At 42.8% G+C, this 11,888-nt stretch overlaps 1 protein-coding gene across 2 annotated transcripts in view; it reads right to left on the reverse strand.

Moving 5' to 3' along the window:
• The window catches only part of rnf214 (ring finger protein 214), a 68,769-nt gene extending 61,842 nt beyond the window's left edge, over window positions 1-6,927 (reverse strand). Inside the window, exon 1 of one of the 2 annotated variants that reach the window (XM_035432392.1) lies at window positions 6,653-6,927. The gene's annotated coding sequence lies outside the window, so the exon portion shown is untranslated. The remainder of the gene's footprint in view (window positions 1-6,652) is intronic. The other variant, XM_035432393.1, reaches the window with a different exon arrangement.
• Window positions 6,928-11,888: the final 4,961 nt, after the last annotated feature.

Raw genomic sequence — 11,888 nt, forward strand, 5'->3', positions numbered from 1 at the left:
GCCTAGTAAACATTTTGCAAAGGACAGAAGGGTTGCTGATGACAATATAATGTAGCTATAGGCTATTCATTTTATTAAGAAAAGCACATTAATTAGTAGTGTGGGACAATTTCTTATTCATCTGTGGCTATAGTGGTGCGTATGTAATATAGTGGATCAAATGGACTGTAAAATAGCTTTGCATTTGTGTTGGGTAACTGAGTTGTGTCTGTTTCCTTCATGATACATTGATGACCTCTTTCGATGGTTTATTTACATCATGCAAATAATAGAGTAGGCTCCTCATAGCCCATAGCGTTTCTCAAATGTACCCGGAATAACAAGCTAGTGCAATACAAAGGCATTAGGGGGAGGAAAAGACATATAGCTGCAAAGACTAGTCTTAAACTCGTTCCGGTTCTGTACCAGGACCCAAGGAATTGGATGTTCAGTTCCTTCCCGGATTCGATCCCCACCGCTTTAAGTTCAGGAACTGTTGTTGCTTCAGTCACACCAACGGGAGGAGCTCAGAGAGTAAAGCACGCCCTGCTCAAGCGGATTATGCTGTTGTAGGCTAATGGCTACTACAGACAACCAAGCCCAAAGGTGAAAAAGGTTAAATAGGAGGAGTAGCTGCAGCTTCAGTGAATGGCAAGTTCCCAATTTAACTTACTGAAAGCTGAACAAAAAGAACAAATCCCAACATGGAGGTGAGTCAGTTCTATTTGTTTCCAAAAAGATTTGTTGAAAAGGAACAAATCGTTTATGAATGACACACCACCACATAATCCACATAATGGGTTAGCTGAAGGCGTGTTTGCCTGTCTAGTTAAATGTGCATATCTATGCAGCGAGCTCGCTAGTCTCTAATCTCAAACTAATTTTACTCGTTCTCTTACATTTTTAATGGCTGTGATTACAGTACCCATTTGTGTTTAAATTACCCAAAAGTCATAAAACATTGTAGTTCCTCCTTAAATTTGCTAGGCTAAGCCCACTAAATGTTATTCCTTGTTATTTTATGCAAACTCGCTTACAAGCCAAGTTAGCATGACGTCAAATGAAAATAGGGAGGTAAAACCAGTTTTGGCGATCTTTCAGAAAACATATTTTAACAGTTTATTCTTCATTCATAATTTCATAAATGCTACAGTACAATGAAATAACAACATATAAATTGTCAATGTGCCAGAATATAACTGTTGTTTCCTATAATACGATTTTAAAAATTAGCTGCTTCCCTCCGCATGTAATCACTGTCGTTGGAGGGAAACACATCATCACCTGTGCGACATTTATGGTGGGGTTATCTGTTTTCCTTCAACAACATGAACCAATATTTTGTAGTATTCGTACAGTAAAACTACTATACTGTACACATTTACTGGTAGGTATTGTTGAGGGATGCGTCATTTAATGAAGTGTACTCTCAAAACGCAATATGTGCCAAAATGTCTCTGTTTCAAACGGAAGCCCCCTGGCTTCAAAATGCCATTGCAGTTGGTGACTGGAATCGACCCGGCTCATGTCCCTTTTTTCACCTTAATAAAAAAAAAACACCCATTCATAAAACTAAAATCCTTTCTACCATACTGTAGACACAATCTTGGAGAAAGCAGGTTAAGCTGGCTATGGAATACTATTCTATCTAATGGGAATTCGGAATCCAGAGATAGAGAATGTCTCCTTTTCATCGTAATTACAAAAAAAACCCATTCGTAAAACTCAAATGCTTTATACCATACTTTCTTATTTTAAAGTAATAATCTCGAAGATTTTCATTAAAATAAATGTCTTTTAAGTCACTATCTATCGCTGCATTGGGTAACACAATGGTGATTGAGCCTATTTTTATATTAATTTATACTATTATTATTATCATAATTCATGATTAAAAAACTTGGTGTCTGTGGCGACATTCCCGGGAAAAAATCACAAGCGGCGCACAGTTAGTGACGCGTGTTTCATCACCCATCAGTGGTTCGTCCGCCAGAGAGGGTAGGCGGAACTAACGCAACAGGCTCGCTCTTCAACTCACTTGTGTGTGAGCGGCGTATTGTTTTTTCCGGTGTCTGCATGCGTTACAATAACAGAGAAAGGGGGGGTTGGAGGAGTTATGGAACCCTAAAAAGTTTTTGTGTAACATGAGAGATCATATTATTTGTTGATGTAGATTTCGTATTACATTTAATGACAATGTAACTTTACTAAATTACATAGCTATTTGCACAGCTAACGCTAGTTACCAGACCATGTGAAGAAAGACAACATTAGTTTAGACAATGTTGCGCACAGTATCCATCTCTCATATCAGGTAACGTTGCGTTAGCTAGCTAGCTAATGTAATTAACACAATCTAATGTCGGCTAGCAATTAGAAAAAAACGCTAACTAACGCTACCGACCGGTACCGACCTCGCAAACCGTCTCTCGAATGCAATGCTACCTTGTTGCAACGTTGCAGTGTAGCTAACTTAAGGCCAGTTCAGATCAATGATTCGCAACGACACTGGGTGCAACTTGCAAAATTCCAAGACGTCTGATTGTAAACGTTCTAAAACGGCACTTGGCGATTTGACAAGGACGGTCTTTTAAAACCTCAGGGCAGGCAACGGCTCTGCTACTAGCCAGTTCACACCGCTGCAATTTTCTCTGCAACATTCTAAAACCGTTTTGCCTCGTTGCGAATCATTGATCTGAACTGGCCTTAACGTTACCGTTATTGACATTGCCATCGAGTTCATCAATATATTATAATGATCAGAATAAAGCCGGGGTATGTGGAGCAGAGCTGGGTCTGATTTCTGAAGATGTCATGCAGGAAAAAACGAAATTAAAGAATACGGCAGTATGGATTAGCATTGTTATTATTTTATTACGCTTCCTCATGTTCCTTCAGCCTTTATGCCCTTTTTGATGAAATCTCCTTTGTTTTTGTTTCATTCTTCTTGTTCTGATTGCTAATTTAACACCCAGCTCAGCTTTATTCTCAAACGGTTTAGCTAGCAAAACCAGAAACACCAGGGGTAACATTTTGCAAGGCAGTTGTTTCAAAAATACCACACAACAATCATTCACGAAAAAGACTGCTTATTGTGCACGAGATACATAATTGCACGAGCCACAGCGAATCCCGCAAATTCTTCTCTGCAGTGTAAAGATGTTCATACTGGGCAAACGGTGGATAAAGAATGTTTGCAGAAATTGATCATCACTAATTCTGCCCCAGGTTTGCTACGGCATTTTAACCCGGCTCGGCAGTGTAAAGACATCTTGAGTTAGCCTAATGTTAGACAACGAATGAGTATGTACATAACGTTACTTTTATAACAACCGTTTTTTATTCAGTAAATAGTAAGTGTTATAGTTGGTGTGACAACTGACTGACGTCACACAGGCGACACTGGTTGGATCCGGTTGGATCTATGAGAAGTGAGGTCCAAAAACACACCTGCAATTACCGCTTCTCGCCATTGGCACCGCCATAGAGAAAGAAACTGAAATCTTCGAGATCGTCACTTTAAGAAAGAATGCTATATTATTTTGCTTATAAAACTTTATAGGGCCCATCTTGTCAAAGTTCCTTTATACAAGTTGTAGGATAATAGGACCGCACCAAATTCCCAAATCCCCCTCCTTATCAGTGTGAATTCTTTTAAGAGCTCCAATCCTATAGAAAAATTTCACAATGCATTATGCTACATCCTGAGCTTGGTAAGGCATATCACTTTAAGCCGCGTTTCCACCAAAATTACCCGGAACTTTCAGTCCCAGGAACTACTTTACCAGGAACTAAAAGGTTCCTTCAGCCAATGGTTGTCTGCGTTTCCACCGGGGTCTAAAGTACCGCGAAGAATAGGCAAATTAGCCCACTGACTTTGTCGTCGGTCCATCTGTCATATGATTTCTTCTGTAACCCCATACTACCACCGAAGTAGCCTACATTATTTTCTAATAACCGGGACAGCCCGGAGGGGTTTATTCCACTTATATACAACGGGTTACCAACAATGACTATATATGGTTACTTTTGTATTTATTTATTTTTATATATCCTCTCAAACACATTTATTAACAGCAGAAAACATGCACACGTTGTAAACAATTAGCTGTTTTATTACTTTCTCGTCGTCAATTCCATATAGGCTAATCGCAAAATGACAAGAATAGAACGAAAACTCGGACTTGCGTGAAAATGTAAATTAGTAGTGGTACAGCCACCGTTTGCTTTCCTTCGAAGTTACTGCTAGCCGAGCAGCGAAGTGTGCCCTCCAGATGCAAACCATGCACCATAAATTAGTCCATAGTCTTCCTGGTCTTTTCGTGGAATTGAAAAATGGCAGTAAAATTGAGTCAAATTACGGCAGTCTGAAAAAGCTAAAGGGAAGATTACTAGAATTAACCTGATATTTTACCCGGATAAAAAGTGCGGAAGGTGATTTCCAGTTTGCTTGTACTGTATCACCAATGTTAATTATGCAGAACTACCGCATACCTCACATAACTGTATCAAACGTTTTGAGTCAATTACAACGGGCTAACAAAGAAAATCCGGAAGAAAATATTCAGCAACCGAATTAATCCGTTTGAATGTTTTGGTAGCCTACGTAATATGCTGTCCCAGCACGAATGCTTAGCATTTTATAAAACGAATACTAAAGCAAGAAAAGAACAGAAGAGCACACGTTATAATTCCAAGACGTTGATAGGCTATAACCAAAAGTAGGCTACTGCGCCGCATAACATACAAGTTTGATTTGAAGTTATTATGAAAATAAATTGGTTTGCCGCTGCATATTTTCAAAACATGGCGGGTAATGGCGGAAAATAAATACAACACAAACGCTACGAGTACTCGACCAATCAGAAATGTTCAGCGCTGCAAGCTCCACCCAAAAGGTTCCTGTACTTTCGGAAAGTACTACCCCCCGAGCAGGAACGTTTTGGGGGGTAAAACAAAGCCCCCAGAACTAAATTTAGACCCTAGTTCCTGCGGTGGAAACGCACTGAGTTCCTCAAAAGGTTCCTAGTTCCGGGGTATAGTTCCTGCGGTGGAAACGCGGCTTTAGTGGATGCCTCAAACCCACTTTGTTTTGTGGTCAACCATGAGGCATATGTACATATTGCCTCTTGGAGTTGCTGCCAGTTTCCCAGCAAGATCCATCCCAACCAGTACAAATGGTTCAGACACCTGAGCAGTTCCAAAAGATTTAGAAGTAGACAATGACATATTGGTAACTTTATGTACTAAGAGACATGAATACATATTCATGTCTCTTAGTATATAAAGTTACCAAAGCACTGAACTGGGATGTATATTTGTGTTGTTTCTGAAACTGAGGAGAGTTCAGGAATAAGGTGCTGTACTATTTCCATTCATTTTCAATGATTTCTCTATAACGACATGTTTGCCTGTGCAGACAGTTTCATGAATCCAAGAATATGGCTGAGGCTCACTTCAATTTCTTATGCACTAACTATGGATACACCCCTGAATTATGCTTGGACAACTTACAACTTTTAGAACATGAAGTATACTGATGTATGCTCCAGAAAATTATACTAAATTACAGAACTAGTAGGCTATTAAGCCACTAGTTCTGACTGGATTGAGTTAATAAAACTCAAGTTACTTTTGAGTTTTATTAACTAAAACGTGAGCCAGTTTAGTCCCAAAGTTGTCAAAGTCTGACTAGTGGGTCTATATTTAAAGTTCTCATATAGCCTACACTTTTTAGTTCCCCTTTTCTTTCTAAGGAGATGCAGCGCTATGTGGTTTAAAACACTCCTCGCTATGATGGTACTATAAACAGATTAAGCGTGACTGACAAATGTTTTTTTATTTATTTAATTTGATGTGTAGTAAGTTTTATCTAAATGCATTTACAACATATAGCCTCTTTCCCAACGCTGGTATTTCTCGATGCAATTATGCCGCCGTGTTAACACATTTCTACGATTGCGGGTCAGGCACTTTCCAAGAAATTTTAGGATAGCGCTTCCGATATCGCTTGTGTCGAAAGTGTTGCGACGGAAACGATAGAATTACTCTGGAGCCACATTTGTTAAAAATGTAAAAAAGGCATTCTTCACGGTCGGGAAAAATTTTATGACAACGTATCAATAACTAATAACCAATTAACATTATAAACATTTCACTGAGTTTTTCTTGTGGTGAAATGAGCAATAATGCCTATAATGTGTTTAGATTTTTTATAATGACCCCGTTAAGTACAGGCACAAATGCTCGTAAACAGTCACGTTCGCATTATAATTCCTGATTTCTAAAGTAAAAACTAACATCGCTGAACTATCAGTGCACTTTTGAAACGATCTGACTGCTCTATCTACTCCGATTTTGTATATTACCCTGTCAAATTACCTGTTCAAGTGAGCCCAGGTGCCAATTTTGTTTTATTTTGTGCGTGGAACTCCCATTATGATTACAATTAGGCAGAACGTTCGACCTCCCTACTACTGAAAAACACCTAGTGGTCTTCTAAAAGCAGTTAGCGAAGTAGACAATATACTACTGATGTCAAGCACTATCTACACATCTAGATAACGTTAGCGAAACAGATAAACAAATGGACAAGAGAATGTATATATAAAGAAATGTTTGCTCGTGCTGGCTATAAGCTGCAGTCTTGGTTAATTTAAAATGTGATACTTACATACTTCACGGGCTATGGGTGCCAAAGGATTGTACGTGTCCAATGTCAGCTAGCTAAATAAGATAAGCACTGCACACGGAAGTTATAAAAATGGAAACAAGACAGCCGCCACTAAAATGCTACTACAGTGAAAATTCCAGCTCAGCAAAATACAATGAAGCGTGAGCAGGACTACAGTGCTGTGAAACACACGAGAAGATGATGATAATGATGCTGCTGCTGCTTCTTCTTCTTATTTTTCTTCTTCTGCTTCTTCTTCTTATTTTTCTTCTTCTGCTTCTTCTTCTTCCTCTTCCTCTTCCTCTTCCGCCTCCTCCTCCTCCATTGGCGTATTACCGCCACCTACTGGGGTGGAGTGTGACACAAAGACAGCTGTGACTACCCCCCAAATGAATAATACACAGAAGTTAAAAAAGAAAACATAACTATCCGCAAAACAACACCATCCTACTCAAAGAAAGAAAACAAATAAACAAATAGAATAAACATACCCAAACTCACCTTAACCAGCAATCAGTAATTTAAACAGAAAAGCAACTACACTATGACCGAAATAACTTATCCTACACTCTCCTAACTAGTCCCGTTTTCCTAAAGAAGCTAAAGAGATGCCTGTTTAGCACATTTCCAGATGCCTTCTTCAACAGCCCTCCACGTTTTAAATCCTGAATGCCATGTTCCCTCGGGGCACTACATAGCCTCTCCCACTCCCTCACATATTTACGACATTCCTCCAAAATGTGGGTCACTTATTTCCATTCCTGGTAGTAATCACACAGCCACGTCAGACATTTACCCATAATTTTCAATGTCCAATTCAGTCCTGTATGCCCCAACCTCATCCTTGATATCATGGATTCCTTCTTCCTATCCCTTCCAGACAACCTCCTCTTCCCCACTTGTCTATGTTGCTGGCAATTGTTGCTGGCAATAATTGGACACTTCCGGCTAGAGTATTTCAAATAAAAGCTTGGTAAATGAAATTATTTCTTAAGTGTGCTCCAGCCTACAATGCAGGTATAGCCCGCCCGCCTCCCCCAGTCGGCCCACTCGCTGTTGGATGGTTTGCTCTTCTGCCCTGAAAAGGGCAGGCTGCTCTCCTGCCCTGAAAAGGGCGGGCTGGAATTTGCTTTCGGCTCTCGTAATGGAAGGACTTTGCTCGGTTCCTGCCTTCACGAAGGCAGATGGAATATTTGCTTTTGCGAGTGGGGCCGAACTGGTTTCAGGCGCAGCAGGCTGCTCCTGATTGAGGATGGGTTCTTGGGACAGCGGTTTCCTCACAGCGCCGCACCTGCGTTGTTTCCCCTCCGGCCGTGGCGATCGGGGCTTTGGCGCTGGTGCTGGGCAGTCGTGGGCCAGGTGCCTTGGCTCATCGCAGCGATAGCAGCGGCTGCGTCGTGCTGGGGGTGAGCGTGCCCAGCGGACTTCTTCCTCCTCCCCCTCGTAGCAGTTGCTTTCGCGGACACGGGGCCGGGTTGTCTGCCCTGGGGCCAAGCAGAGGACGTCCTCCGCTCTCTCTGCTTCCTTCAGAACGTCGTCTAGGGAGCGGGGCGTGGTCAGGATGACGTGCTGGCGCAGCCGTTCCGGGGAGAGGGTCTGGAGGAAGGCGTGCAGCGCGAGCTCGTCCTGCCCTGCCGAGTCGAGGGACGGGTAGCCCTGCCGTGCGTGGAGCCGCACGTCCGCAGCCACGGTCCCCCAGCTCTCTTTTCCTTCATGGCGGCGGCTGTTCAGCTTCTCCCGGCTGCTCTGCATTGACCGCCAAGGCTGTCGTCAGCACCTTGAGATCGCCCTGTTCGGCAGCATCGAGGTCTAGCAGGACCTGCAGTGCTAGGCCCTCCAGGGCGAGTGCTAGGTGCGTCGCCGTCTGGCTCTCGCTCCAGCCGCAGTGACGGGCAGCCAGCTGCAGCTGGGCTAGGTACGTCTCCCACTGCGCTGCTCCGCTGAACCAGGCTAGCTTCGGCTGTGTGCTAGCTGGCATGCTAGCTGGCGTGCTGGTTGTCATGCTAGCGCTGGCTGGCGTGCTAGCGCTGGCTGGCGTGCTAGCACTAGCTTCCCTCGGGCGCGTAGGTCGAACAGCACAGGCTCCGTCAGGTTGTCTGGGGGCCCTCTCTCATTGCGCCACCGAGATCTGCAGGTCGGCACCCGTCGCCGTCTTTGCTGCCTCGGTCTTCCGCTGCCTCGGTACCCCCAGTCTCTCTTCCAGCTCTCGGATCGCCTTCTCCACTTCAGCTAACTGAATCCCACTTCCGGACACCAATGTGGCGGTTTCGCGAGGAAGCAGAGACGGAGACGGGCTTGGCTGCTTTCGAATCGCTCCCGGGGAGCTTTTCTTTATTTGTGACATCTTTTCAACAGCAATTCGTAGACTGACCAAGATAGCTGGGCGAAACCTGCTTTTGTCAAAACCCCAGGTTCGCCGTGATTGGCTACCAAGGCACAGTAGACAAACCAGTCACGCAGCCTTAACGTCACACCACACAAAGGTCGAATAAATTTGCATACAGCGGGAAACAAACAGCGCGAGACACTGCAATGTAATTAACGGTAACGTTAAGGCCAGTTCAGTTCAATGATTCGCAACGAGGCGAAACGGTTTTAGAATGTTGCAGAGAAAATTGCAGCGGTGTGAACTGGCTAGTAGCAGAGCCGTTGCCTGCCCTGAGGTTTTAAAAGACCGTCCTTGTCAAATCGCCAAGTGCAGTTTTATAACGTTTACAATCAGACGTCTTGGAATTTTGCAAGTTGCACCCAGTCTCGTTGCGAATCATTGATCTGAACTGGCCTTAAGTTAGCTACACTGCAACGTTGCAACAAGGTAGCATTGCATTCGAGAGACGGTTTGCGAGGTCGGTACCGGTCGGTAGCGTTAGTTAGCGTTTTTTTCTAATTGTTAGCCGACATTAGATTGTGTTAATTACATTTGCTAGCTAGCTAACGCAACGTTACCTGATACGAGAGATGGATACTGTGCGCAACGTTGTCTAAACTAATGTTGTCTTTCTTGAAATGGTCCGGTAGCTAGCGTTAGCTGTGCAACATTTTATGTTGTGGTTTGCCTGTGGCTAGCCGTAACATAATTGGGGTCGAACAAGAGATTCAACAATAATGATTTAATTCAGAATTAATAGACAAGTTTCACAATGTACTTGAAGATAAATACAAGTATCCACGTATCACCACGTAGCAGTACAACAGTGAATGAATTAGTACAATGGTAATAAAGACTAGGTAGCAATCAAATGGGGTGATCCTCCAGGCCCATCCTTTTAACGGGGGAGGTGTTATGTGCGCCCCTACTTCTTGGTGCATGTGGGGTGCGTGTCTTTCCCTCTCTCTCTCTCTCTCTCTCTCTCTCTGCTCTTAGATTGCTTAATTGGTGATTGGCAGTGGGATGATCTACACCTGTTCCAAATAGACTGCACCTGATAGACTCTAGTACATATACTACAGCCCTGTGATCCTTCTGGAGTCCTCTACACAGACGGGCCTGGAGGATCACCCCATTTGATTGCTACCTAGTCTTTATTACCATTGTACTAATTCATTCATTGTTGTACTGCTACGTGGTGATACGTGGATACTTGTATTTATCCTCAAGTGCATTGTGAAACTTGTCTATTAATTCTGTATTAAATCATTATTGTTGAATCTCTTGTTCGACTCCATTTTATGTTGTGGTTTGCCTGTGGCTAGCCGTAACATAATTGGGGGCTCGTCCGGGGTGTAAACCTGGGTCTTTATTCTATACCCCTGGATATTTGGATTTGGTATTTGGTAGTAGGCTAGTCTAGAGAATTAGTCGCATGTCCACACTGTTCTTGTATGTGATTGCCCTCCCTCTCTTCGGTTCTCGGTGGTGGTGAGTATTTGCATCCGAGTGTGTGGCCTGCGTGTACTCGCCCGATTTAGAAAGTTGTTTGTCATTTTCTTGTTTTATCTTTTTTGTTTTTGATAGCGTCCCGGTGGGGGCTCGTTTTGGAGTGTGGGTTCTTGAGGGTTCCCCATTTGCACTCGCGAGTTCAACGTTTAATATGCTCCGAGCTATTGAAGACTAGAGAGAAATGAGACAGGTGTATGTTGTTGAATAGGAGGTTGAGCGATTTCACGCAGATCTACGTTGTCCTTGGGTGGCATACTCTCCACTTCATTTGATAATTATTGCTTGCTGTCTGTTTATTTTTTGTTTGGTTGTTATCACGAAGAGTGGACAATTGTGTAGTTTTTTCTAATTACGGCATATGGTAGACTTGGGGTTCAATAAGGTAGCTCATTAATTGCTGCGTTTGGTATTATAGCAGTTCTTGTGGCTGTATGAACTCGCACTTGTAATCGAATTCTCGTAGCGAAACTCCCTTACGTCAAGTTGCTGTTGTGCTGTGCATTTGGCGATTACTGGCTCTTTAATGCTTTGGGGTTGATCTGAATACCTAAAGTTTCCGTGAGCTATATTGTGACTCCTGTATTGACAAATTTGTTTGCTACTTCCGTGTTTTAGTGCGTGCTACATTTTAGTCATTAGTATTTGCCACTTCTATGCTACTATCAGTAAACATTCGCCTGATCCGGCGTTTTGTTTATGGATTTGAGTGACGGTAGGTTATTCCTTAAGTCACGTTGTTCTGTGGTGTCAGAACTTGTTAATGCCACTGGTTCCGTCTGTGATCACGGTGTTACTAATTTCCTTATGTGCTGTGTTGCGCATTTTGTTTTTGCGTGGTGTGTTAATCCCCTGCAGACAGTGCCCATTGCATTCCGTTTGTTTAACCCGTCTGTTTAATTAACTGAACATGTCCAGAGTTAATTAATTTATTGAGGCTCCTTCAGAGGAGGCACTTGAGTATTTAACTAAAGACAGCGGAGTTGTTGGTACTTGCACACCATTATAATATTGAAATTACTGCCGGTGAGAAGCGTATTAAGGAAAACGTTAAAGCTACAGTAAAGGCTATTCTCATTGATTTAAACATTCTCCCAGAACTTTCAAATATGGCTGAGAAGGTGGAGGAGGAGGAGTTTGAGACTGAATTTCTTTTTCAACCCACAGGGGTCAGTGATGAGTCGTTAAGACTGGAGAGGCTAAAACGGCTTGATATTGAGTCAAAGAAATTAGAAATTGAATCAAAAAAGCTGGAAATTGAGGCGAAAAAATTAGACCTAGAAGCCTTGAGACTAAACTCCTCACTTCCAGCCTCTCCTTCTGTTTTTGATGTGGGCAGACACATTAAAATGGTACCTC

Source organism: Anguilla anguilla, chromosome 9 (genome assembly GCF_013347855.1).
Source record: "Anguilla anguilla isolate fAngAng1 chromosome 9, fAngAng1.pri, whole genome shotgun sequence".
Taxonomy (NCBI): Eukaryota; Metazoa; Chordata; class Actinopteri; order Anguilliformes; family Anguillidae; genus Anguilla; species Anguilla anguilla.